Source organism: Budorcas taxicolor, chromosome 19 (assembly GCF_023091745.1).
Source record: "Budorcas taxicolor isolate Tak-1 chromosome 19, Takin1.1, whole genome shotgun sequence".
NCBI classification, from domain to species: Eukaryota; Metazoa; Chordata; class Mammalia; order Artiodactyla; family Bovidae; genus Budorcas; species Budorcas taxicolor.
In genome coordinates this window covers 52,037,186-52,059,793 of record NC_068928.1, presented here as the reverse complement: position 1 = coordinate 52,059,793, position 22,608 = coordinate 52,037,186, and the positions used below count along the sequence as shown (strand labels likewise).

General features: G+C 47.9%; 1 non-coding gene across 1 annotated transcript; it reads left to right on the top strand.

Moving 5' to 3' along the window:
- The first annotated feature begins 5,161 nt into the window (after positions 1-5,161).
- TRNAC-GCA (transfer RNA cysteine (anticodon GCA)) lies at positions 5,162-5,233 on the top strand. The gene has a single exon. It is a non-coding gene; the product is annotated as a tRNA-Cys (tRNA).
- Positions 5,234-22,608: the final 17,375 nt, after the last annotated feature.

Genomic DNA, 22,608 nt, shown 5'->3' with positions numbered 1-22,608 from the left:
AGACCTTGCCTGGTAGACCAGCTCTGGGGGGTGGCAGGGGAGCTTACCTTCTACCTCCACCCACTAGCCCATCTTCCTCCTCCTTCCCTCCTTTAGGGAGATGCCCACCTGATTTTGAGGATTGGAGGTCTCTGGGGGAACAGACTGGCAGGGTGGGTACCTCCCAAGGAAACTCTGACCTGGTGGCTCTCTTCCTCTTTTCTCAGCAACCACTAAAGAGAGGGAGGTTAAGGGGGTTTAATTCCACCAACCCCTGCTCCTCAGTAACACGCATGACCCTGGCCCCCTGCCAGCCTCAGTTTGGAGATACAGGGCAAGAGGGACTATCAGTGGTTTGGAAACCAAGTAGCCAAATAGCCCAGCTCTGACTGAGGGTCAGCATGGGGTAGGGGTGTGGGGGACTGGTCCCTTTGGTCTGGGGCCACAAATCTCTGAGGAGCTGCAGCAGCCAGGGGCTTTTAATCCAGGGCCCTGAAATTGGGGTCTGTCCCTACACGGTGTGCCAAACTGCTTGGGGCCTGAGCTCTACTGGAAAATATTCTAGAGGGATATGCAAGGGAGGTAGTTAGGCTAATATCGCAACAGCTCAACCTAGGAATCTTGTGACTGGAACCAGGGCAGGGGGTGGACAGAAGTCCAGGGAATGGGTTCTTCTGCAGGGTTTGCTGATGAGAAGGTAGGGAGGAATCGGGATGACAGCGCCCTTGCTCTGGGTGTGTACCTTGGGCGGAAGGTGAGGCAGTTCTGTGCCAGGGAGGCGCTGAGATCTCAGATCCAGGCTCCGGACTAAGCGGTGTTACTGGCCCTCTGAGAAAGCCCCGCCTACCTCTTGGGCCAGAGGAGAAGGTTGACATTGCAGCAAGAGGGATTTGAGTGGGATCAAGCAAAGGCCTTGCCTCCTGGACCATGTGTATCTAGAAGACAGGTTCTGAGTGTGGTTTTTTCCCTTGTCAAGTCTCCTTGCAGACTGTCAGTGTCCTGAATGGGTGAATGAATAGCTCCTTTTAGCTCCACTTAAATATCACGAACGGAGAGTGAGAGGCAAGGCTCTGAAAGGCCAAGGGAGGCATGCTGGGTGAAAGAAGGTGGCTTGGTCTGCTCGCTGCTCGCTTCCCACTGTGTCATTAGCTGAGCTGGACCCCTGCCACTCCCCTGGGGCAGGGTGGCTTCACCATAGGCAACCTGCCCAGTGGGACAAGCACTCCCAAACTCACCACCTTGGTTTAGTGCTCTGCCCTCCCTGTCTTCTCCAGTACTCCTGCCTGGGAAATCCCATGGACAGAGGAGTCTGGCACGCTACAGTCCCTGGGGTCGCAAAAGAGTCAAACACGACTTACAACTATGACTAAACAACAACTGCTGTCTTAGAATTTTCCATAATTTTTGAACAAGAGCCCCAAAGTTTCATTTGCTCTGGGTCCCTCAAATCCAGCAGCTGGTCCTTCCCCGGGGGCCCTGCCTGTTTTCTTGGCCTGGAGAGCAGAGGCTCCTGTGTGGCCGGCGCAGCTGGTGGGACCCAAGGAGGGAAGTGGGAGGCTGAGTCATGTGTTTCTCTCTTTCCATCGAACTCACCAGCCAGACCACCTGCACGAGGGGAAGGCAGGCCAGAGGCCAGGAGAGTTACCGCAGGGAAGACCATCTAGTGGACGGTGGGGCCTAAGCAGCCGCTGACACTAACCGTGCCTGAAGCCACCTGGAAGAGACAGGTGTAGCCTCAGAGGGATCATGAAGCTGGGAAGGGGAGGAAGCAGAACCCCGCTCATCCCCACCTGTTTCTGTGTTTTCACTCTCGAGGCCCCTTCACTCCTTTAGTCTCATTTAGTGCTGTGAAAAATGAGATCATTGTGGACCCTAAGCATGGGCATCTGGTTGGCTGTCTCTGGTGCCTAGTGTTCTGGTTAAAATAAAAATGCTAGCATCCTGGTCCCAGAGAGTCCTTACTGAATAGGTCTGTGATGTGATGTGATGTTCATAATTTTAGGAGCGCTCTAGATTTGGGGCCTTCTCTGGTCTTTGCCCAGGGTCACACAGCTGGGAAGCAGCATCACAGGATTTGAACTCAGGGCTGACAATTCCAGTTCCACTACTGCATAGTGGAGGCTGGGACTTGGACAACACAGGAAGAGGGCTTTTGAGAGAGGGACACTCATTATGGGGTCCCTACCGGGACCCAGACACCTGCCAGGGTTTTCCCATTTACTCCTTATGACATACCTATGAGGTAGGCATCATGTTCCCATTTTACAGATGAGCACATGGAGGCCTTGAGACATCAGTAACGTGGTACCAGTAGCCCTCACTGTGATGGCCCTGGAGATTGGAGTGGACTGTGCACCTAGGCTGCACAGTAGAATCATGAAGGAGCTTTAAAATAATACCATCCTGGGGTCCTGACCAGACCCACTGCTTCAGAATCTGGGTGGATTTGTGTGTGTGTGTGTACAGAATTGCCCAGGTGGTTCTCATGACAGCCAGGGCAGTGAACTGTGATTCAGAGGAACAAATTCCCCATCCTGCTGTGAAGAAAGGGGTAGGGGCAGTCTAGATGACCCCAGGTGACCTCAGGCCAGGACTCCACAGTTACCTAGTGGCCTGTGATCGCCATACACCCTTTCTTCTTGGATTTGCAGAAAGATGCCTGGGAAACCCTGGAGCCATTTAGGGCCTGGGGTGAAGCGGAGGCCCCTCCTTTTTCTCGGGACACATGCATCCTGGATTAGGGTAGCCTTCACCAAGGACTCCTGGTCCTGGCTGCTATGCTGTGAAGGACACTGAATCTGAAAGACATGGGGTATAGAGACAGATCAGTAACAGAAACCCCACATCCTGCTCGGTGGTGCCGGACACCTGCCACAACTGCCTCCCCGACGGGGCTATGACCCATGACCTGGGGGAAGCTCTGGTCTCGGGGCTGCGGCCAGAGCATGGTCCTTGGCTCATGTGCTTTGGGAACACAGCCCTTCAACAGTCATCAATTCAGTGACTTCCTTCTGCCAGGCCCCTGCAGGCCTTCTGGTTTTTTCTAAAAGGCAGTCTGTGTGCACCTCCACTCTGCCAGCTAGGTGCACGGTGACTTTTAATCTCTCTGTGAAGTTTTATCTGAGCTGGGTGGCCAGAGCAGCTGGGCGTGTGCTGGCCAGGGTGGGAGGGAGGAGGCAGACACACAGAGATTTCAGCTGGGCCCCACATCTCTCCATCCCTGGAGTGCCCCCAGACGCTGGAGCCATGGACTATGGGGAGAGAGATCGTGGGCTTTGAGCTTGACCTTAGGTAGAAGGCTTGTGGGAGGAGCTTGCCAGATATGCGATGTGATGAGGCTCCAAGGGACACCATGAGAGGCGGATAGGTCAGAGGCCAGAGGTGGACTTTCAATCCTACTGCTTCTCATCTGTCCAAGGTGGGGGAATCGAAAGGAACCCTTCTGGCACCCACACACGTGCACCCCACGAGTACGTTTCTTAGAGTCATCCTTGACAGACAAGGTGTCTACGGCAAACAAATGCTTCTCCCCTTTGTGCTCCATTGCGCCCCCAGGGTCAGGGGCCGTTGCGATCGCAACTCCATAAAGCAGCGTCTCCCTGGGTCACAGCTTTCCCTGCTTCATGCTCTCTCCTCTTCACTCCTGCCCCCTGGATCACTTTTCTAAAGAAAACACCTGCAAATCGAGCCAACCCCATGACAGGCATTTTGTTTGGGAGAATCGAGGATAAGCCATAACCTTGAATTTAGTGACGTACTGTGGTCATTGGAGGCTGGAGGAGCATCGATGAGGCGGGGGGGGGGGGGGGGGGGGGGGGGGGGGGGGGGCAGTGCGGGAGTCATAAGACAGGACCGAAGGTCAGGGCAATCCGGAGGGAATTTGGTTTGGTTTTTGTTTATTTTTGCTCATTTATTTTTTTAAGTTGACCTTTTTATGTTGAGATTATTATAGATTCTCATGCTGTTGGAGGAAGCAACCTAGAGAGATCCCGTGTAGCACAACTACCCAGGGTCACCCAGTGGTAACATCTCGTGAAACTATGGCACAATGTCACAACCAAGATATCACTGTTGATATAAATGCCCCATCTTACCGTTTCCTTGGTTTTGCTTGTACTCATCTGTGTGTGTGTTTAGTTTCAATAACTCTATCGCCTGTGTGGGTTCATATATCCATCACCACAGCCCAGATACTGAACAGTTCCATGACCTCAAGGATCTCTGGTATCACCCTTTTTTATAACCACTAATACCTCGCTCCTCCCCTCTCCAATGCACCTCCCACCCCACCCCTAGGATCCACTCATCTGCACTCCATTTTCTATAATTTTGTCATTTCAAGTATGTTAGATAAATGGAATCATATACTACATAACCTTTTGGAATTGGCATTTTTTTCACTGAAAATAATTCCCTGGAGATTAATCCAAGAGTAAATCAACAGTGCTTTTTATTGCTGAGTAGTATTCCATGGTGTGGATATACTGTTCAACCATTTGCCTGTGGAAGGTCCAATTTTGGGCTATTGGGAGTAGTCTGCCATGTACATTCATGGACAGGTTTTTGTGTGTGTGTGTGTGTGAACATAAGCCTCCATTTCTCTAGGCTAAGTGCTAAAGAGTGCAATTGCTGAGTCATATGGCAAATGCGTGTTTAGTTTTGTGAGAAACTGCCAATCTGTTTTCCAGAGGGGCTGTCTCATTTTGCACTCCTATTTGCAATGCATGAGTGACCCAGTGTGTCTGCATCATTGCCAGCGTGTGGTGTGGTCACTATTTTTTTATTTGAACCATGCTGATAGATGTGTAGCAACATTTCATTGTGATCTGTATTTGCATTTGCCTCATGGCTTTCAGTGTTGAAGGTATTTTCCTATGTTCATTCGCCATTTGTGGATTTTTTCAGGGAAATGTCATAGTTGAATTAGAAGTGAGTTTCCTGTAAACAGCATATTGTTGGATCACTTAAAAAAAAAGACTCTGCCAATCTCTTCCTTTTAATTGGTGTATTTAAATAATTTACATTAAGGCAAATTATTAACATGTTAGAATTTAAGTCTGCTGTTTTATTGTTGATTTTCTGTTTGCTTTCTCTGCTCCTCTTCTCTTGCCTTTCTGTGGATTACTTGAACATTAGGAGTCCATCTTGATTTATTTATAATGATTTTGGGTGAGTCTGGGCTTCCCTGGTGGCTCAGAGGGTAAAGCATCTGCCTGCAATGCAGGAGACCCAGGTTCGATCCCTGGGTGGGGAATTTCCCCTGGAGAAGGAAATGGCAACCCACTCCAGTATTCTTGCCTGGAAAACCCCATGGATGGAGAAGCCTCGTGGGCTACAGTCCATGGAGTCAGAGTCGCAAAGAATCAGACATGACGGAGTGACTTCACTTTGGGTGAGTCTACGTGTATGGTTTTCCTAGTGGTTGCTCTGGGTATTACAACACACACTCATAATTTATCTAAAAGTGTCAACATATTAGGGACTTTCCTGTGATCCAGTGGCTAAAACTCTGTGCTCCCAAGGCAGAGGGCCTGGGTTCCATCCCTGGTCAGGGAACTAGATCCTGCATACCTCAGCGATCCTGTCTGCCACAACTAAGACTCAGCACAGCCAAATAAATAAATAGTTATTTAAAAAATTAACAGGAAAAAACAAAAACATTTTAACACTTTCAGTGAAGCATGGACACCTCCCTCCTGCTTAGATGCCTTTACTTTTCTCCTTAAAATTTTTTTCTAGATGGGCTGGGAGGTCTGAGAAGCCAAGAAGGAATTAGATGATGGTGTGAATCTGGCGCATAACAGTGCCCACACCTGAGGGACCCTCCTTGCCCCACATTGCCCCTGGAGCTGCCACGCGGTGTCCGGAAAATCTGGCATCCTCACCGAGGCCCCCTGGCTTAGCTCTGCCAGACGCTGCAAGTTTACATCACCTGCACCTGCCAGGCTGAGACAAGCACTTGTCAGCCCACAGCCTCTGCAATTAAGGTCTTAAGAGTGGAGTCTTATGAGTGGGAGGGGGAAAAAAGCAATCTCTCATTTAACATGTCAAAAACTGCTCACCCAAAACACCCCAAGGAGACATCAGGCAGGGAAGAAGTCCACATCGAAGCTCCTCAGAGGACCTAGCCCTACTTGCTCACCCAGTGTTGTAGCAATCTTCTTGGTAGGAGGTGAGAAGGGTGGAATCGAGGTGTGATTGGCTGGAGGTGCTGGGGGTGTGGACTGCAGGAACCCCAGAGCCTCACCATATGGGTGCCAAGAGGTGGTGGCAGAGGCTGTCACAGAAAGCCAAGTGGTTCTCATAACCCTTTCCAAGGGCTGCCACAGTCCATCTGCCTGCCCCCTGCTTGTCTGTGGCTTCACCCCTCACCCTGTCCAGGCTCTGGATCCTCCTGCTGGAATGGCCCTGGATCCTCCTGCTGGAATGGCCCTGGGACCCACACTTCTCTCCATGGTGTGCATGTGATGCATGTGTGTGTGTGTGTGTTTATTATGCGTGTGTATGTATATATGTGTATGCAGAAATTTTTTTTTTTGGCCAAGTCGTACAGCTTGCAAGATCTCAGTTACCCAACACGGGACTCAACCCTAGTCAGGGTAATGATAGCCTGGAATCTTAACCTCTAGGCCACCAGGGAACTCCTGCAGGCATGTATTTGTATATATGTCTTGTATGAGCATGTGAATGTGTATATGTAAATAGGATGCTGGTGCATGCATATGTATATATGCGCATGTGTATATATGTGTGCATGGACTTATGTGTATGTATATATTGGCGTATAATGCATGTGCATATATGTAGGCATGCCTACATGTAGCTCTGTGATACAGTGTGTATATACAATGGTTGCACACATGCATGACGTGCGTTTTGTGCTTGCATGTATATAATGTATGCGTATGTAGATGTGTATCATATGTTCAATTTCAATATGCAACAAGCTAATATGATTTGATAAAAAACAGCTAAACAACCCAACAGAAAAAAGACAATAGAAAAATGTAATTCATAGAAAATAAGATTTAAATGGTCAATTGAATTTAAAGCACATGTCAACCCCGACAAAAGAAAACTGTATTAAAGAATATGGATACAACGACCACACTATGTCTAGTGGGCAAAATTAAATAATATTTCACCTCACTGATAGGAAAATTCAAAATGATATATTGCTCACTCTTTATACAAACACTAAGATCCACTGAGGCAAAACCATGCAGGACATTGACATCTCATACATGCCTGGCAGAAATAATCTGCCAATATCTACTGAGAAGAAAATAATTCACAATATTCAAAATAGCTTCTGACCCAGTATCCCACTGTGGGAGCCTCTTCTACAGAAATAAAAATAATAGTCTATGAAAATTGACATAAAAGAACGCTTTTCAGCATTGGTGGCGGTGGGCAAAACCAAAGCAAAGCAAACAAACAAAAAACTGGAAACAACTGAAATGGGCAGCTTTTAGAGGGGTGATTATGTAAACTGCAGTAAATTCACACCATGGCTTACAGAGCAGCCCCGAAAAAGTGAAAGTTGCTCAGTCCAACTCTTTGCACCACATGGGCTATAAATTCCATGGAATTCTCTAAGCCAGAATACTGGAGTGGGTAGCCTTTCTTTTCTCCAGGGGATCTTCCCAACCCAGGGGTCAAACCCAGGCCTCCCTCATTGCAGGTGAATTCTTTACCAGCTGAGCCACAAGGAAAGCCCAAGAATACTGGAGTGGGTAGCCTGTCCCTTCTCCAGTGGATCTTCCCAACCCAGAAATCGAACCGGGGTCTCCTGCATTGCAGGGGGATTCCTTACCAATTGAGCTATCAGGGAAGTGACACGTGACAAGTGAAAGTCGCTGAGCTGTGTCCAACTCTTTGTGACCTCATGGGCTATAGTCCACAGAATTCTCCAGGCCAGAATACTGCAGTGGGTAGCCTTCCCTTCTTCAGGGGATCTTTCCAACTCAGGGATTGAACCCAGGTTTTCCGCATTGCAGGTGGATTCTTTACCAGCTGAGCCACAAAGGAAGCCCAAGAATACTGGAGTGGGTAGCCTGTCCCTTCTCCAGTGGATCTTCCCAACCCAGAAATCGAACCGGGGTCTCCTGCATTGCAGGCAGATTTTCTGCCAATTGAGCTATGACGGAAGCTCGATCTATCAGGGAAGCCCACTGGAAACCTTAGAGAAAAGAGAATGGAGGGAAGGAGGGGACAGTGATTATGTCTTCTTTATTTATCTTTGCATTGTTTCACTTGCTAAAATGAAGATATATTACTGTTTAAAAAATGGCTTTAGTGATGTATAATTGGCATGTAAAAACTCACGCGAATATTTAAAAGGCAGAATTTGATAAACTTTGACATAGGTATTCAAGATAGTGAACACATCCATGAACACTCCCGCAGTCTATGCTTCCTCCCTACTCCCTGCCTCCTCACACCCAGACCTTCCCTAGGCAAACCCTGATCTGCTGCTCTCTGTCACCAAAGATTTGTTTGCATTTTGGAGAGTTTTATATAAATGGAATCATACTGTACATACTCTTTTTTTGTTCTTCCTTCACTCAGCCGAGTTTTGAGATTGGTTCACGCCATTGTGTGCATGAATAACTCATTTCTTTTTATTGCCAAACAGTGTCCCAGTACATGGAAATAACAGCTTCTTTATCCATTCACCTGTTGTTGGGTTGTCTTCAGTTTTTTATTATTACACATGAAGCTGCTAAGAACATTCGTATTCATGCTTTTATTACCCAGGAATGGGATGGGTAGGTCATGTGATATACTTGAACTTTCTAAGGACTGTCACACTTTCCCAAAGCAATTGTGCCATTTTGTATTTTCACCATCAGTGTTGGGAAGTCTAGATTCCCTACATCATCATCACTCTATGTCATCAGATTTTTAATTTTAGTCATTTTGATAGGTGTGTAGTGGTATCTGACTCTGGTTTTAATTTGCATTTCTCAAATAACTAATGATGCTCAATATCTTTTCATGTACTTATTTTTCATACATATCTTTCTTGATGAAGTGTCTGTTCAAGTCATATATGAGGATTTTTTGGGTGGTCAGGGGAAGGGGGTTGTTTGTTTTGCTAGGTTCCATAGCATTGAAGGTTTCTTTTATATTCTTCATATGCAACCTTCATTAGATTTACAAATATTTTTCCTTGTTTGCATCTTTCCATTCCCTTAACAGTCTTTCAAATAGCAAAAGTTATTCATTTTTTTCTTTTAAAAATTATAATAGCTTTATTGAGATATACTTCACATTCCATACTGCTTCCCAGGTGGCACAGTGGTAAAGAATCTGCTAATGCAGGAAAAGCAAGAGAACACAGGTTCAGTCCCTGGGTCTGGAAGGTCCCCTGGAGAAGGAAACAGCAATCCACTCCAGTATTCTTGCCTGGAGAATCCCATGGACAGAGGAGCCTGGTGGGCTACAGTCCAGGGGGTCACAAAGAGCAGGACATGACTGAGCGACTGAGCACACACACACACACATCATACAATACCACTGAAGTGTACAACTCGAAGATATTTAGAAATTCACGGTATGTGCAAATATCACCACAGTCATAGAACATATAGAACATTTTTACCACCTCATCGCCATTAGCAATCACCCCACCCTAAGCCCTAGGCAACCCCTAATAAAAGTTATGAACTTTGATGACTCCGATTGATTTTTTTCTTTTTATCTATTTCTGCATTTAAGATATCTTGGCCTAACTCAAGGTCACAAAATTTTCTCTCTCTCTCTCTCTCTTTTTTTTCTGGAAGTTTGTAGTTTTTGGTTTCCATTTAGGTCAATGATCCATTTTGAGTTGCTTTCTGTAGTGGTGGGTGGTATGAATTGGAGTGTTCTTTTTGCATATGGATGTCCAAATGTTTCCTTTGTTGAAAAGACTACTCTCCTCACGGAACTGCTTTTGCACCTTTGTAAAAAATCAGTTGTACAGGGATGTTCAAATCTATTTCCATTCCATCAATCTATTTGTTCCCCTTCACACTAATACGATGTTGCCTCAATTACCGTAGCTTTATTTAAGTCTTGATTTTGGGTAACGTTAGCCCTCCAACTTCATGCTTTTTTTTCAAATTTGTTTCAGCTATTCTAGGTTCTTTTATATTTTCATGTGAATTTTAGAATCACTTTCTCAATTTCTACCAAAAAGAGCCTGCTGAGATTTTGATTGGGATTGCCTTGGATTTATATATAATTTGGGGGGAAGAGATAGTTTTAATGATATTGAGTCTTCTAAGCTATGAACACAGTATCTCTCTTCATTGACTTAGATCATTTAAATTTCTCTCAGCAATGATTTATGGTTTTTAGTGTACAATTCTTAGACATCTTTTTGTCAGATTTATCCCTAAGTGTTTGGTATTTTTGATGCTATTTATGATATTTAAACTTTTAAAATTTCTGGTCATTACTATTATATAGAATACAGTTGATTTTTTTTAATGTATTGATATTTCTCCAGTAACCTTATTAGACTCACTTATAAGTTCTAGCAAACATTTTTGTAGATTCCATTAGATTTTTTACTTAGATGGTTACTATGGCCCGAAAATAATGACAGTTTAGGTTTTTCCCTCCCCATTCTGAATGCTTTTTTTTTCCTTTGGCTTACTTCACCAGTTAGAACCTCCAATATGATGTTGACTAGAAGTGGAGGAAGTGAACATCCTTGTCTTGTTTCTGATCTTAGAGTGAAAATGTTAGTTTTTCATCATTTATTTTGGTGTCAGCTATGGGGTTTATAGATGTCCTGTATAAGACTAAGGAAGTTCCCTTCTTTTCCTAGTTTGCTAAGAATTTTCTTTTTGCCGGAGGGTCACCAATGGATGTTGGATTTGTCAAGTGCTTTTTTCTTCCTCCATTTTGAGATAATCATACAGCTTTTCTTTTCAGTTTGTTAAAATGGTGGACTGCATTGATTGATTTTCAAATATTGGACCAGTCTTTGCTCCTGGGTTTCCCCCTTGTAATGCTGCATTTTTCTTTTTATATGTAATTAAATTTTTAATAAATTTAATATATCATTAAAATTCTAAAATTTTGCTTAATGATTTTGTACCTTGTTTGTGAAAGATATTGATCTTTGTTTGTTTGTTTGTTTGGCTGTGCTAGAAAGCCTCTGGGATCTTAGTTCCTTGACCAGCGATTGAACCCAAGACCATGGCAGCGAAAGTGCCAAGTTTTCACCACTGGGTTGCCAGGGAATTCCCAAGTCTGTTGTTTTTTTTTTTTTCCTATAACATCTTTGTCTGATTTTTGTATCAGGGTAGTACAAGACTCATAGAATGTACTGGCAAACGCTCTCTTGCTTCAGTTTTCTGAAAAAGCTTGTGTACAATTGGTTTTATGGGAAGTCCCCTACACACAAACCTCCAAGTGGCAGACTTTCAAAGATGCAGATATGCGTTGCATCAGTGTCAGGCGTGAGTGAAGCCCTCTGTCTCCTGTTGCTGCTGGTCCTTCAGTTCTACACTGCTTTTAGCTCCCTTGTTCCTTATCCATGTCACTTTGTCCCACTCCATTTCTAGAGCCACAAAAGACTGTCCCAGCATGTCTCAGCTTCCCTCTGGGAAGGTGAAGGATATTAGAATTCCTGCCCTGCCCTTTGGGGCTCCCCTTCCCACACACCCCACTCCACAGCTCTGCTTCTTGGGCACTGCCAAGGCTGCTGATATCAGTCATCTACTCTGAAACCACTCATGGTCAATGCTTTTATAGGTTGGTACTAAAAGTAGAAGATCAATAATGTTATATTATTATGACTGTATATAAAAATTCAGTGCACAGCTGAGTGGCGTATAATGATTACGACTTTGGTGTTTTCCTTGGGCCTCTGTCTTCCCTTTTGCTGGCATTGCCTGCCTCTATCTCATGCTGGAGTTCTTCCAACTCATCAATAACAGATAAAGTCGCTGGAATGCCTCTGTTAGGGAGAAGACCCTCTGGAGTTCTTGCTCTTGCTTTAGCCTGGAGAGTTGCTGATGGGTGCCACTGCTCAGCTGGCATCTTGGGGATGGCCTCCCTTCGTGCCTCACCTAGGGTAGAATCGAGAAGTCCAGGCCTAGGTATTCCTACCACTAACTAGTACTACCAATACTACTAGCACTACCAGTTCTACTAGTACTACAACTACTGCTAATAGTACTAGTACTACTGCTGCTAAGTCACTTCAGTCGTGTCCGACTCTGTGCGACCCCAGAGATGGCAGCCCACCAGGCTCCGCCATCCCTGGGATTCTCCAGGCAAGAACACTGGTGTGGGTTGTCATTTCCTTCTCCAATGCATGACAGTGAAAAGTGAAAGAAGTCGCTCAGTCGTGTCCAGCTCTTAGCGACCCCATGGACTGCAGCCCACCAGGCTCCTCCGTCCATGGGATTTTCCAGGCAAGAGTACTGGAGTGGGGTGCCATTGCCTTCTGCAACTAGTACTACTAGTATTACAGTACTGCTGGCACCACCACCAGCCCTACTGCTAATTAGCACTACTATTTCTGCTTTTTCTAAATTGAGGTGAAAGTTACATAGCATAAAATGAATTGCTTTATTTACTTATTTTTTATAAGTTGATGCCTGAGATTTAATTTCATTTTTTATTATTATTATTTTTTAGCTGCACTGTGCAGAATATGGGATCCTACTTCCATGACCAGGGATTGAACCCATGCCCCCTGCACTGGGAGCACAGAATCTTAACTACTGGACCATCAGGGAAGTCTCAATGAATCATTTTAAAGTCTACAATTCAGTGGTATTTAGTACATTTACAATGTTAGGCAACCATCCCCTTTATTTAGGTCCAGAACTTTTCTTCACCCCAGAAAGAAACTCTGACCTCATTAAGTCGTTACTCCCTGTTTATCCGTTCTCCCTGCTCCTGGAAACCACTGCTCTACTTTCTCCCTCCAGGGACTCTGCCTATTCTGGACGTTTCATAGAAATAGAATTTTACTCTACATGGTTTCTGCGTCTGGCTTCCTTCATTCAGCGTTGTGTTTTCAGCGTTCCATCTGGGTTGGATCGTGCTCAGAACTTCCTTTTTAAGCCTGGATACTCTTCCACTGGACGGGTGGACCACATTTTATGTCTCTATTCACCTGCTGATGGACGCCTGAGTTGTTTCTACCTTCTGATGATGGTGAGTGAAGCTGCTATGAGCATGTGTGTAGGAGTATTTCTCCAGTCCCTGCATTCAGTTCTTTTGGGTACACACCTGCGAGGGGACTAACTGGGTCATGGGTGATTCCCTGTGTAACTGCTGGAAGAAGCCCCATTACTTCCTGGCACTCCTTTGTTGGGCTAAGCCTATCCAAGTCACTTCCTAAGGAGGGTCTGTACAAGGGATGTCCTCTGAGACCTTGCATGGGTGCCAGCCCCATCACAGCCTGCCCAAGCTGCTCCTCCCCTCACCACTTTCTGCAAGAAAGTGATGCCCTACCCAGGGTGGCTGGGACACAGAACCCAGCCCTGGACCCAGCACTATTGCATCTGACCGAGACTGATGGAAAATCCAACAGAACAGCTGGATTCGTCAAGGGCCCTGCACACCCTCGACCTGACTGCTTTACAACTGGCCAGTCCTGTCCCTTGTGATGGGTGAGAAAACGGGGCTCTGGGAGGTCAATAAGTAGAGAAGAGCTGGGAGGAAAAGGAGTGATAGGGTGCCCTATTTTCCCTTTACCTTTCATGTCATTGTTTCAGCATGAGTAGTTGACCAATACAAGGAAGGAACACAGGTCAGAAAGTAGATGATAGGTTTTCCTGATTATTCAATTTCTTAAAACTACCTTGCATTCTTTCTGCATTCAAAGTAAGTTCTGGCTTGAACAGAAGGTGTGGCCTTTGGAAGTCATCAATGTTCCCTCTCATTGGTTGTAGGCATAATGCATGAGCCTCATTCTCACACTCAATCTCACTGAACTCCTTCAGGTCCACAGAACTCCATGCTCATGGGACATTGCCGACGCCATATGCAAGGGGGCGTATATCCAAATATCTGCTCATGCACACACTCTAACATCCCACAGACTTCACTTACAAAACACATGTCCAAAAATAAAATTATTAAGACCCTTAATCCAAGCAGAGGTTCTTCTGAGCATGCAGCCTTGTGTGGCTTCAGAAGTAGTTCTCCATGAAACCAGCCCTGTTTGCGTCTATGTACACCTGTGTGTGTGTGCATGTGCAGTCATGTAAATGTTTTACAACCTGCTTTATCATGTTTTAAAGGCTTCCCTGATAGCTCAGTTGGTAAAGAAACTGCCTGTGATGCAGGAGACCCCAGTTCAATTCCTTGGGTTGGGAAGGTCCCCTGGAGAAGGGATAGGCTACCCACTCTAGTATTCTTGGGCTTCCCTTGTTGCTCTGCTGGTAAAGAATCTGCTTTCAATGGGGGAAATCTGGGTTTGATCCCTTGGTTGGGGAAATCCCCCTGGAGAAGGGAATGGCTACCCACTCCAGTATTCTGGCCTGGAGAATTCCATGGGCTGTGTAGTCCATGGGGTCCTGAAGAGTTGGACATGACTGAGCGACTTACACTTCACTTCACTTATCATGTTTTAAAGTATTTATTTCTTTGGCTGTTTCAGGTCTTAGTTGCCCCATGTGAGCTCTTAGTTGTGACATGTGGGATCTAGTTCTTTACCAGGGACTGAACCTGGAGCCCCTGCATAGGGAGCATTGAGTCTTAGTTAGTGGACCACCAGGGAAATCCTTTGCATTGTGATTCAATCATCTATCTTGGAAAACTTTCTCTATAAATTTCATATATTCTATAAAAATGCATGCAGTTCTTTAAAGTGGATCCATAAAATTCCATTAAATGTATCAAAATGTATTTAATCAATATTCTATTCACATACTTTTTCCCTCAATTTTGCCCTTACCAACAATACTGCTTCAAATATCTTTGTGCCCTTAAGCAAATGTTTTTTCACCACAGTTTCTGGAGGCTAGGTTTCTAGAATTGGAACTGCTGGTTCACAGTATACAAAGATGTGAATATTATAATAGACATCAACAAATTACCTTTTGGCCCCTTGAGTTTATGACGTTGGGACAAATGACCAATTTCTTTGCTCTCAACATGTGCCTGTTTCAGTACTCCTCCACCAACATTTGGTACCATCAGAGTCTTCATCTTTGCCCATAGGATAAGGCAAAAATATCTCATTGTTGTTTACTTTTATTTAGTGATCAGAAAGATCAAGGATTTCCTCATATTTATTCATCCATTTGTATCTCTTCCTTTAAATCTGATTATCTGTACTCTTTGAATGTTGCTCCTTTCCTTTTTTAAAAAACTAAACATTTTAAAGAATATTTATTTTGTTTATATGTTTACTTGGCTGCGCCAGGTCTTAGTTGTAACACTCGGATTCTTCCGTCTTCGTTATGATATTCAGGCTCTTAGTCGGAGAAGTGGGATTTGGTTCTTTGACCAGGGATTGAACCTGGGCCTCCTGCAATGCGGAGCATGGAGTCTTAGCCACTGGATCACCAGGGAAGTCCTCGAAATAGATGTTTAATGTTAGAATGGAAGCTTATAGAAAAGCTTCCAAGCCAGTGCAGAGCTCCCATACACCCTACCCCGGGTTTCTGCTAGTATTAATACATAAGGATGGCACATTTCTCACAATTAACAAACTAATATTGACGTATTATTACCAGCTAAAGCCTGTGTTTCCTTCAGATTTCCGTAGTTTTCTTAATGTCCTTTTTCTGTTCCAGGACACCATCCAGGAAGCACGTTACATTGTTGGTCACGTCTCCTCAGGCACCACTCAGCTGTAAGTTTCTCAGACTCTCCTTGTTCAGATGACCTTGGTGCTTTGCAGGAACACTGCTCAGATACCTTGCAGAACGCAGCCACTGGGACAAGTCTGATGTTGTTCTCTGGACTGGACTGAGTGGTGAGTTTAGGGGAGGAAGACTGCAGAGATAAAGGGCCTCGCTCAACTTGTCATGTCAAGGGCATCTGACCATCATTGCCGATGTCGACCTTGACCACCGAGCTGAAGTCGTGTTTATCAGGTTTCTCTGTGTGGCCTGACTCTCTTTCCCCTCTTCATATTGCTCTGCTGCTTTTGGGTCTCTCTGTCACCTGCTGTGCCTCTTAACAGGGTGAACGAGCTGTAGTTTCCTCTCTGCACCTGCTGGCCTTGCCCACTGTGTCCAGCATTTGGGTCCTGCGGTCTCAGGGTTCTCACCACCGGGCTGGCATCACCCCCCACCCTCAGGGCTCTGAGGCATTTGTTTCTCCACATGGTTGGAGTGAGGTCCCCTGGCGTCCTGGTCTCTCACTTCTGCTTCTAACACTAGCCTCCTGGCTGGTCTGGGAGGGCTGCACAGCAGCTCCCAGGCCATTCAGCCCACTCAGACGTCAACCTACACATCCCAAGGGAAACATGTCTTCTTGAAAACCAGCCCCCCTCAGCCTTGGCATCTCCTGTCCTCACACCTCTCAGACCCACCGATTCTCCCCAAACATCCCCAGACCAGCTCCCTCCTTTTCTGACCTCCTTGTCTCACCCGACTGGACTGCAAAGGCCTCCGGGCCACAAGGCTGGCTGGGTGCATCTCACCCAGCACTGAGGTTTCTTGGGGTGTGGGACTTTCAGTGCTAAAACAGGGTGCTGGGTCACCCTGCAATTGTGTCCCTTCTTCCACACCAGCTCCCCCCCAACAAATATTCCCTAACAGCTACAAGCCTGTTCCTTTAACTGAAATCTCATCTCATTTCTCTTCAGCTGAGACACCAAAGTGACTTCAGAATAAAAGTACCGCACAGCACCAGAGCACCTGTGAGTAAGGCAGCTTGCAAGGGACGAACCGCGATCCCTGTGCCTTTAGACCATTTTGTCTTTAAACTGAATTCATTTCCCATGATAGTTGTAACAGATCACCACATACCAAGTGGCTTATAACAGCAAAAATGTATTCGCTCACAGTCGGCAGTGCCAGTTCCTCGTGGAGGCCCCGAGGGGGCACCCTGTCTCCCAAGGGGTGCAGGCCACCCTTGGTATTCCTTCGCTGCATCACCCCAGTCTCTGCCTCCGTCTCCCTCAGCCTCCTCTGCGTGTCTCTCTGTGTCTCTACTCTTCGTGGAACTCATAGATTTAGGGCTCACCCCAAATCCAGGAGGCTCTCATCACAAGATCCTTAACTTAATGACACCTGCGTGAACCCTGCGTTCTCCTCTTCTGAGGTTCTGAATAGACAGGAATTTTGCAGGGACACAATTCAACCCATTCCAGAAGTCCTGGAGGTGGATTTGTGGTTGGGGAACTGGAGGCAGGCATCCGTGCGGGGTCTTCTCAGGACCTCACACCTGCCCAGCCCGCTGTGTGGACCTGAGTGGCTTGTTTGCGGTCAGAAGGAGGCGTAGCAGCTGGGGGTCTCACCTGAGGAGGGAGAGAGAGCAGGAAGGGGCAGACCTTCAGGGAGCCCCGAGGAAGAGTCCACACCTGGGCTCAGGGTTGTCTCAGCTAGGTGGGGCTGGCAGGGCCTCTTTGGTTGTGGGATGCCCACTGCCCTGGGAAGGATATGCCCTTGGCTGAGGCCTGCTCTTCCACTGAGTGACAGAACCTTCCACGGTGGCCCAAGAGCTCCAGGCTATCTGCCGGAAATCAGCCCCTTATTCCTGAAGGCAGATCCGGGTAGTCTCCCCCCACCTCCCTGAAGTTCCCTGACTTCCACTAGTCAGGCTGTGAGGTCTTTGCTGTTTGAGCAAACTGTCGTGCTGGCCCCTGACCCATGCCCTCAGAGGGCCCTCCTCAGGGGAGCAGGGCCTTCCCCCAGGGCAAGTCCTCTCCAGAAGGCCTGTGGCCATTGGTCTACTCAGCCTGCTTCCCAGCAGACCCCACCCAGAAGCCCTCCTGCAGCTCCACCCCCTCAGCTCTCAACAGGCCTGGAGGGTGAGGCCCATCTCACAGAGGGGACGCTGGGGGTCTGGAGAGGTGGAGCCCCTGCCCCACTCTCAGCTTAGGCCAGGCCATCTGATTCCAGAGGCCAGGATCTCCCTCGTTTCAGGCCCCCTAGGGGAACTGAGGGCCTCTGAGCATCCCCAGCCTGGGTCCAATTTCCCAAAGACACCCGATTCCCTGGGGATTACATTCATGCTGAGTGACGGCCACGGGCCTGGCGTCCTGGCCCCTTTAGGGATGGGATGTAAAAATAGACAGGCTGACATCAAGGGCCGAGATTCCTCTTTCCTTGGCCTTTCCTTAAACCCCTCCTGCTGCCTCCTCCTGCCTGGCTGGGCCTTGCCAGGGTGTAAGAGGCCCCCAGACAGAGCCTGGAGTACCCCTCCTCACACCAGCTCTGCTCTGGGTCCCTGCTGACTGGGGAGGGAACCAGGCACCAGGCACTACTGGAGGCCACGCAAGAGGCCACTAAAGCGAGGGAAGGGACACCCATGGTCACAAAGCAAGTGGACAAGTTTGAGGATGGGCACTTGGATCTTTTGCCAAGTCAGAAGAGCTTTTGGGGCAAAACCTTTCATATTCATGAGAAATAGCTTAACATACCCTAAGTCACCAGAGCTAGGTGTGTGGAAAGGGGAGAAGGCTGAAGAACGGAGGGATAGCCCTGGGGACTGATCTCGTCTTGGGATTAAAGATATTAAGACTGGACAGTAATAGTAATGATATTAATATTAGTTCTATTAATAATAGAAAAATTATAGGAGGGCAACAGTTGCCACTTTTTAAGTACAGACTACATGCCAAGCACTTTGCATATAGTGTTTATTGCACCGAGCCCTTGCATGGATTCTGGGACGCACTATTTTTAACTTCATCTTACAGTGAAGGAGACCAGGGCTCAGAGAGGTGAGGTAACTTGCCTGAGGCCACACAGAAAGAGGCAGAGCTGGGCCTTGAACCTGGGTTTCTGGCATCTGGCACTAACTCCCGTGGCCTCTCTGTGCTGCGGGGAGCCCCTGGTCCATCCATGCCATGAGCTTTCTATCGGCTCGGTCTCCCTTGGGCCAGCACCCACAGCTGGCTGAACCTGTGATCTTCTGGGCTCCCCTGGGCTCTGGAGGCAACAAGCACTGTGAGGCAGTCCTTCATCCTTGAGCACCAGCCAGACCAGCATCAGGACAGTGAAAGGGAGGGCTAATTGTGGCTCCTTATTCATGGTCACAGCCCAGTTCCCTGAGCAGGCCAGGGCCTGAGGAAGCACTCACTGACCACCTGCACGGCGCTGAGCACACCAAGCTGCCAGCTTGTGCATCCATGTACTCAGGCCCTAATTTGGACATGACTTCCAGCCCAGTCCAGCAGCCTTCTGAAAACCTCCTACCCCGGCCACAGACACCCCTGCTCGACTTACCCCAGGGCTGCACTCCCTGACAGCAGCTTCGCCAAGCCCCCAGGCAGCCAGGTGGCCTCCTTTCTCAGCCCCACTCCCGCCTCCTCCGCAGCCAGGAATAACCAAGTGACTCAGGCGGTGCCCGTGGTGCTGACCCTGCTCCCTGGGCGCTTTCCCCTACAAGGTCGTGTGCGCCTCCAGCCACCCGGAGGTGACAGGCAGGGTACTGTCCCACTTCATCCATCCATTCATCTACCACTATTTATGGAGCCAGTTCCTTTGGAAAACACAGGGCTATGGTTGCTCCAGATGGAGACTCGATGGGCTAAGGATTTTGCTGGGAGCCTAGAATGAGAGTCAGGCCCAGGGCCTGACTGGGCCTGATATGGGCCCCCTGCTGGATTCCCTCCTGGGGAACTGCCTGAACCGTCCTGGAGGGTCATGAGCGCATCTGTCAGCTCTGCTGCTGGGCCATGGCATCAGGGCAGGCCCGGGCGCCAGGGGTGACCTTTCTGCCTGGGAATGAAGGAGGGGTGCCAAGCCTGCCTGCCCGGCGGGTGATTATTGCTGGCCTCCTGCCTGACCTCTCCTGCCTGTTTGCCTGGAGGGGAACCAGTTGAAGCTCACAGCCAGAGTGGGGCTCACAGGTCAACTCCCCCACCACGCCCACCCCGCCCATCTCACTGGCTGGCCCTGCAGCATTCCCTCCCCAGGGAGGAGCTGACCCCCAGCTGCCTGATGCATGATGCCTCTGCTGGTGAGTCACGGGGTCCACCGTGGGCAGGGATGGGCTGGTCCAGGGTCTTGGCTCTGGGGCTTTAGTGTCACCCCCAAGTCTAGATGGATCCTGCCCCCTGGCTGTTTGTGCAGGAAAAATAAAACCTCCTCTGATCCCTTTACCCAGCCAAAGTCACTGCTGGTGTTTTAGTGTATTTCCTGTCTGTTTTCCCACCACATACACCTGTGCATATATTTTAAAAATAAAGATGAAATTATGTACATACTGGTTACTACCATCAGGAACATTTCCCCATGAGACTTATTTAAAATATTTAACAGGTTTACTGAGACACAATCAACATATCATAAATTCTCTCATTGAAAGGAGTAAAATTCAATGGCTTCAGTCATGTAGAGCTGCGCAACCACCACCATCATCTAATTTCAGAATATTTTCCTAGACCCCAAAGAACTCTGTGCCCATTGGCTATCACTCTCCATTCTGCTCCCTCCCTCCAGTCAACAACCACTAATCCTCTGTCTCTGTGGAGGCGCTTATTCTGGACATTCCATGCAAACAGAATTACACGAAGGTCTATTTCTTGGAAGCCCCGAATTAAATAGGTGCTGCACTTTCTGATCTGGGATACACCACGTGTCCTTGTGGGGAAGTTCAGTCATCTCAAACACTCCTCTGCACTGAAAAAGACCACCTATTGCCCCCACTGGAGGATCTAAAGGTGGGATTATAAAGGCTGAGCTGGAATGAGCTGCCCTCCCGTCTTTGTACACAGCACGTTACCTTGTGAGAGGAGCACGTGGTCACTCAGCTTTCTCCAGAGAACAGGGACTCCCTCCAGGCTCACACAGCTACCCCCAGTGCTGCCAGGACCCGCCCATAGAGGGACACAATGGATGGTGGCTGACCACACACAGACCAGGGCTGTCGCCTCTCCAGTAAGTCTGGCTTTGCTTGAGTGGCATCATGTGCTGCCCATGCTCAGGAACAGGTGTGGGCTCCCCTTCAAAACCCAACAAACGCTACCAGGATGGATGGCTTTTCGGGCATGAAATATCCATTCACTGATGATGGAGAGGACTGTTAGGAGATACCCAGATCTGGTGGGAAAAGTGAGCAGTCCAACGTGCTGGAATTTGCTGGACAGTCACAAACCAAACCAAGACAAAGCCTGAAGGAGGCTGCAAAGTAACGGCAGTGGAGTTTGCACGTGTCTTGTCCACTGATTCTAAAAGGCAGTTACCCAGATATTCTCAGCTAGGGCAGACCACTAAAGCCTCAGCAGATCTCCCCAAAGTGTTGGCTTCTGGGGAACTTGAAATTGGGATTGTTGGGGTTCCATGACAACTTCCCTCCTGCAGATTAGCCATAGGGAGGGGAGGGTCAGTTCTGGTCTGGCCTACTGCAGTCCACAGGGTCGAAAAGAGTCGGACACGACTTAGCGACTGAATGACAACAAAGACAACAATTCTGGCCACCGGGCAGGGACTACCTGCTTCCTGCATGGACACTGCTTGGAGTCCCTGGAAAGTCATTTCCCTCCAATGTTCTAAGTGTGTCACCAACTCACCAGGAAAGGCATTCACCCAGGTGTTGCCTTGTATGTGCACACTGCACCCTATGTGCCTGCAGATGGTGAACACATAGACACACTCCCACCCCCCAATCATTATCCACAGGTGTGCGGTGGCTCCTCTGAGAAGGCACACTTCCCCTAACTGTTCATGCTGCCACCTACCTTGCTGCACACACATCAAGTGCCTTTCCCGTCCTTGCAGAGCAAGTTGGCCTGTGCAGTTAGCATTCCTGACCACTCTCCATCACACCCAGGACACTCAGAGGAGTGGACGGCTCACGGGCCACCACGGGGACAGCCTTGCAGAGCAGGCTTTTCTTTTCCACCAGCCTCAGGTTCTGGGGAGAAAGACAAAATTTGGGTGGTGGTGGGTACATTATCCAAGTGAGCAGTGATGCCCTTTCCCCAGAAAGGGGCCCTTTCAATGTTATAGTCACTGACCTGCTTGGGATGGCCCACTGAATATAGAACACAGCTACTCTGAAGTCCAGAACACTTTCAGAGAAATTTGCATTGTATCACAATAGTACTGAAATGACTGAATAATGCTGAGTGAATCTTGATGAATTTATAATCATAGACTAGACACTTGGTGGAGAAGGCAATGGCACCCCACTCCAGTACTCTTGCCTGGAAAATCCCATGGACGGAGGAGCCTGGTGGGCTGCAGTCCATGGGATCGTGAAGAGTCGGACACGACTGAAGTGACTTAGCAGCAGCAGTAGCAGCAGCAGACACTTGGTAGGCCTTTAGCCATATTTGTGGGCACAGATTCCTGGAGTCTTTTAGAACTTAGCCATGTGAGGATCTTGCTGTGGAGCCTAGCCCTGGATGCCACGGGGTGGACCACCAGTCCAGACACGGGAGGGGACCTCCCATGGCAACTTCTGCCAGCTCCCCTAGACTGGTCTTCATGGGGAGAGAACTAGGGGTGAAAACCTGACCTCAGTAAGTTCCCGGCTCTCAGCTCC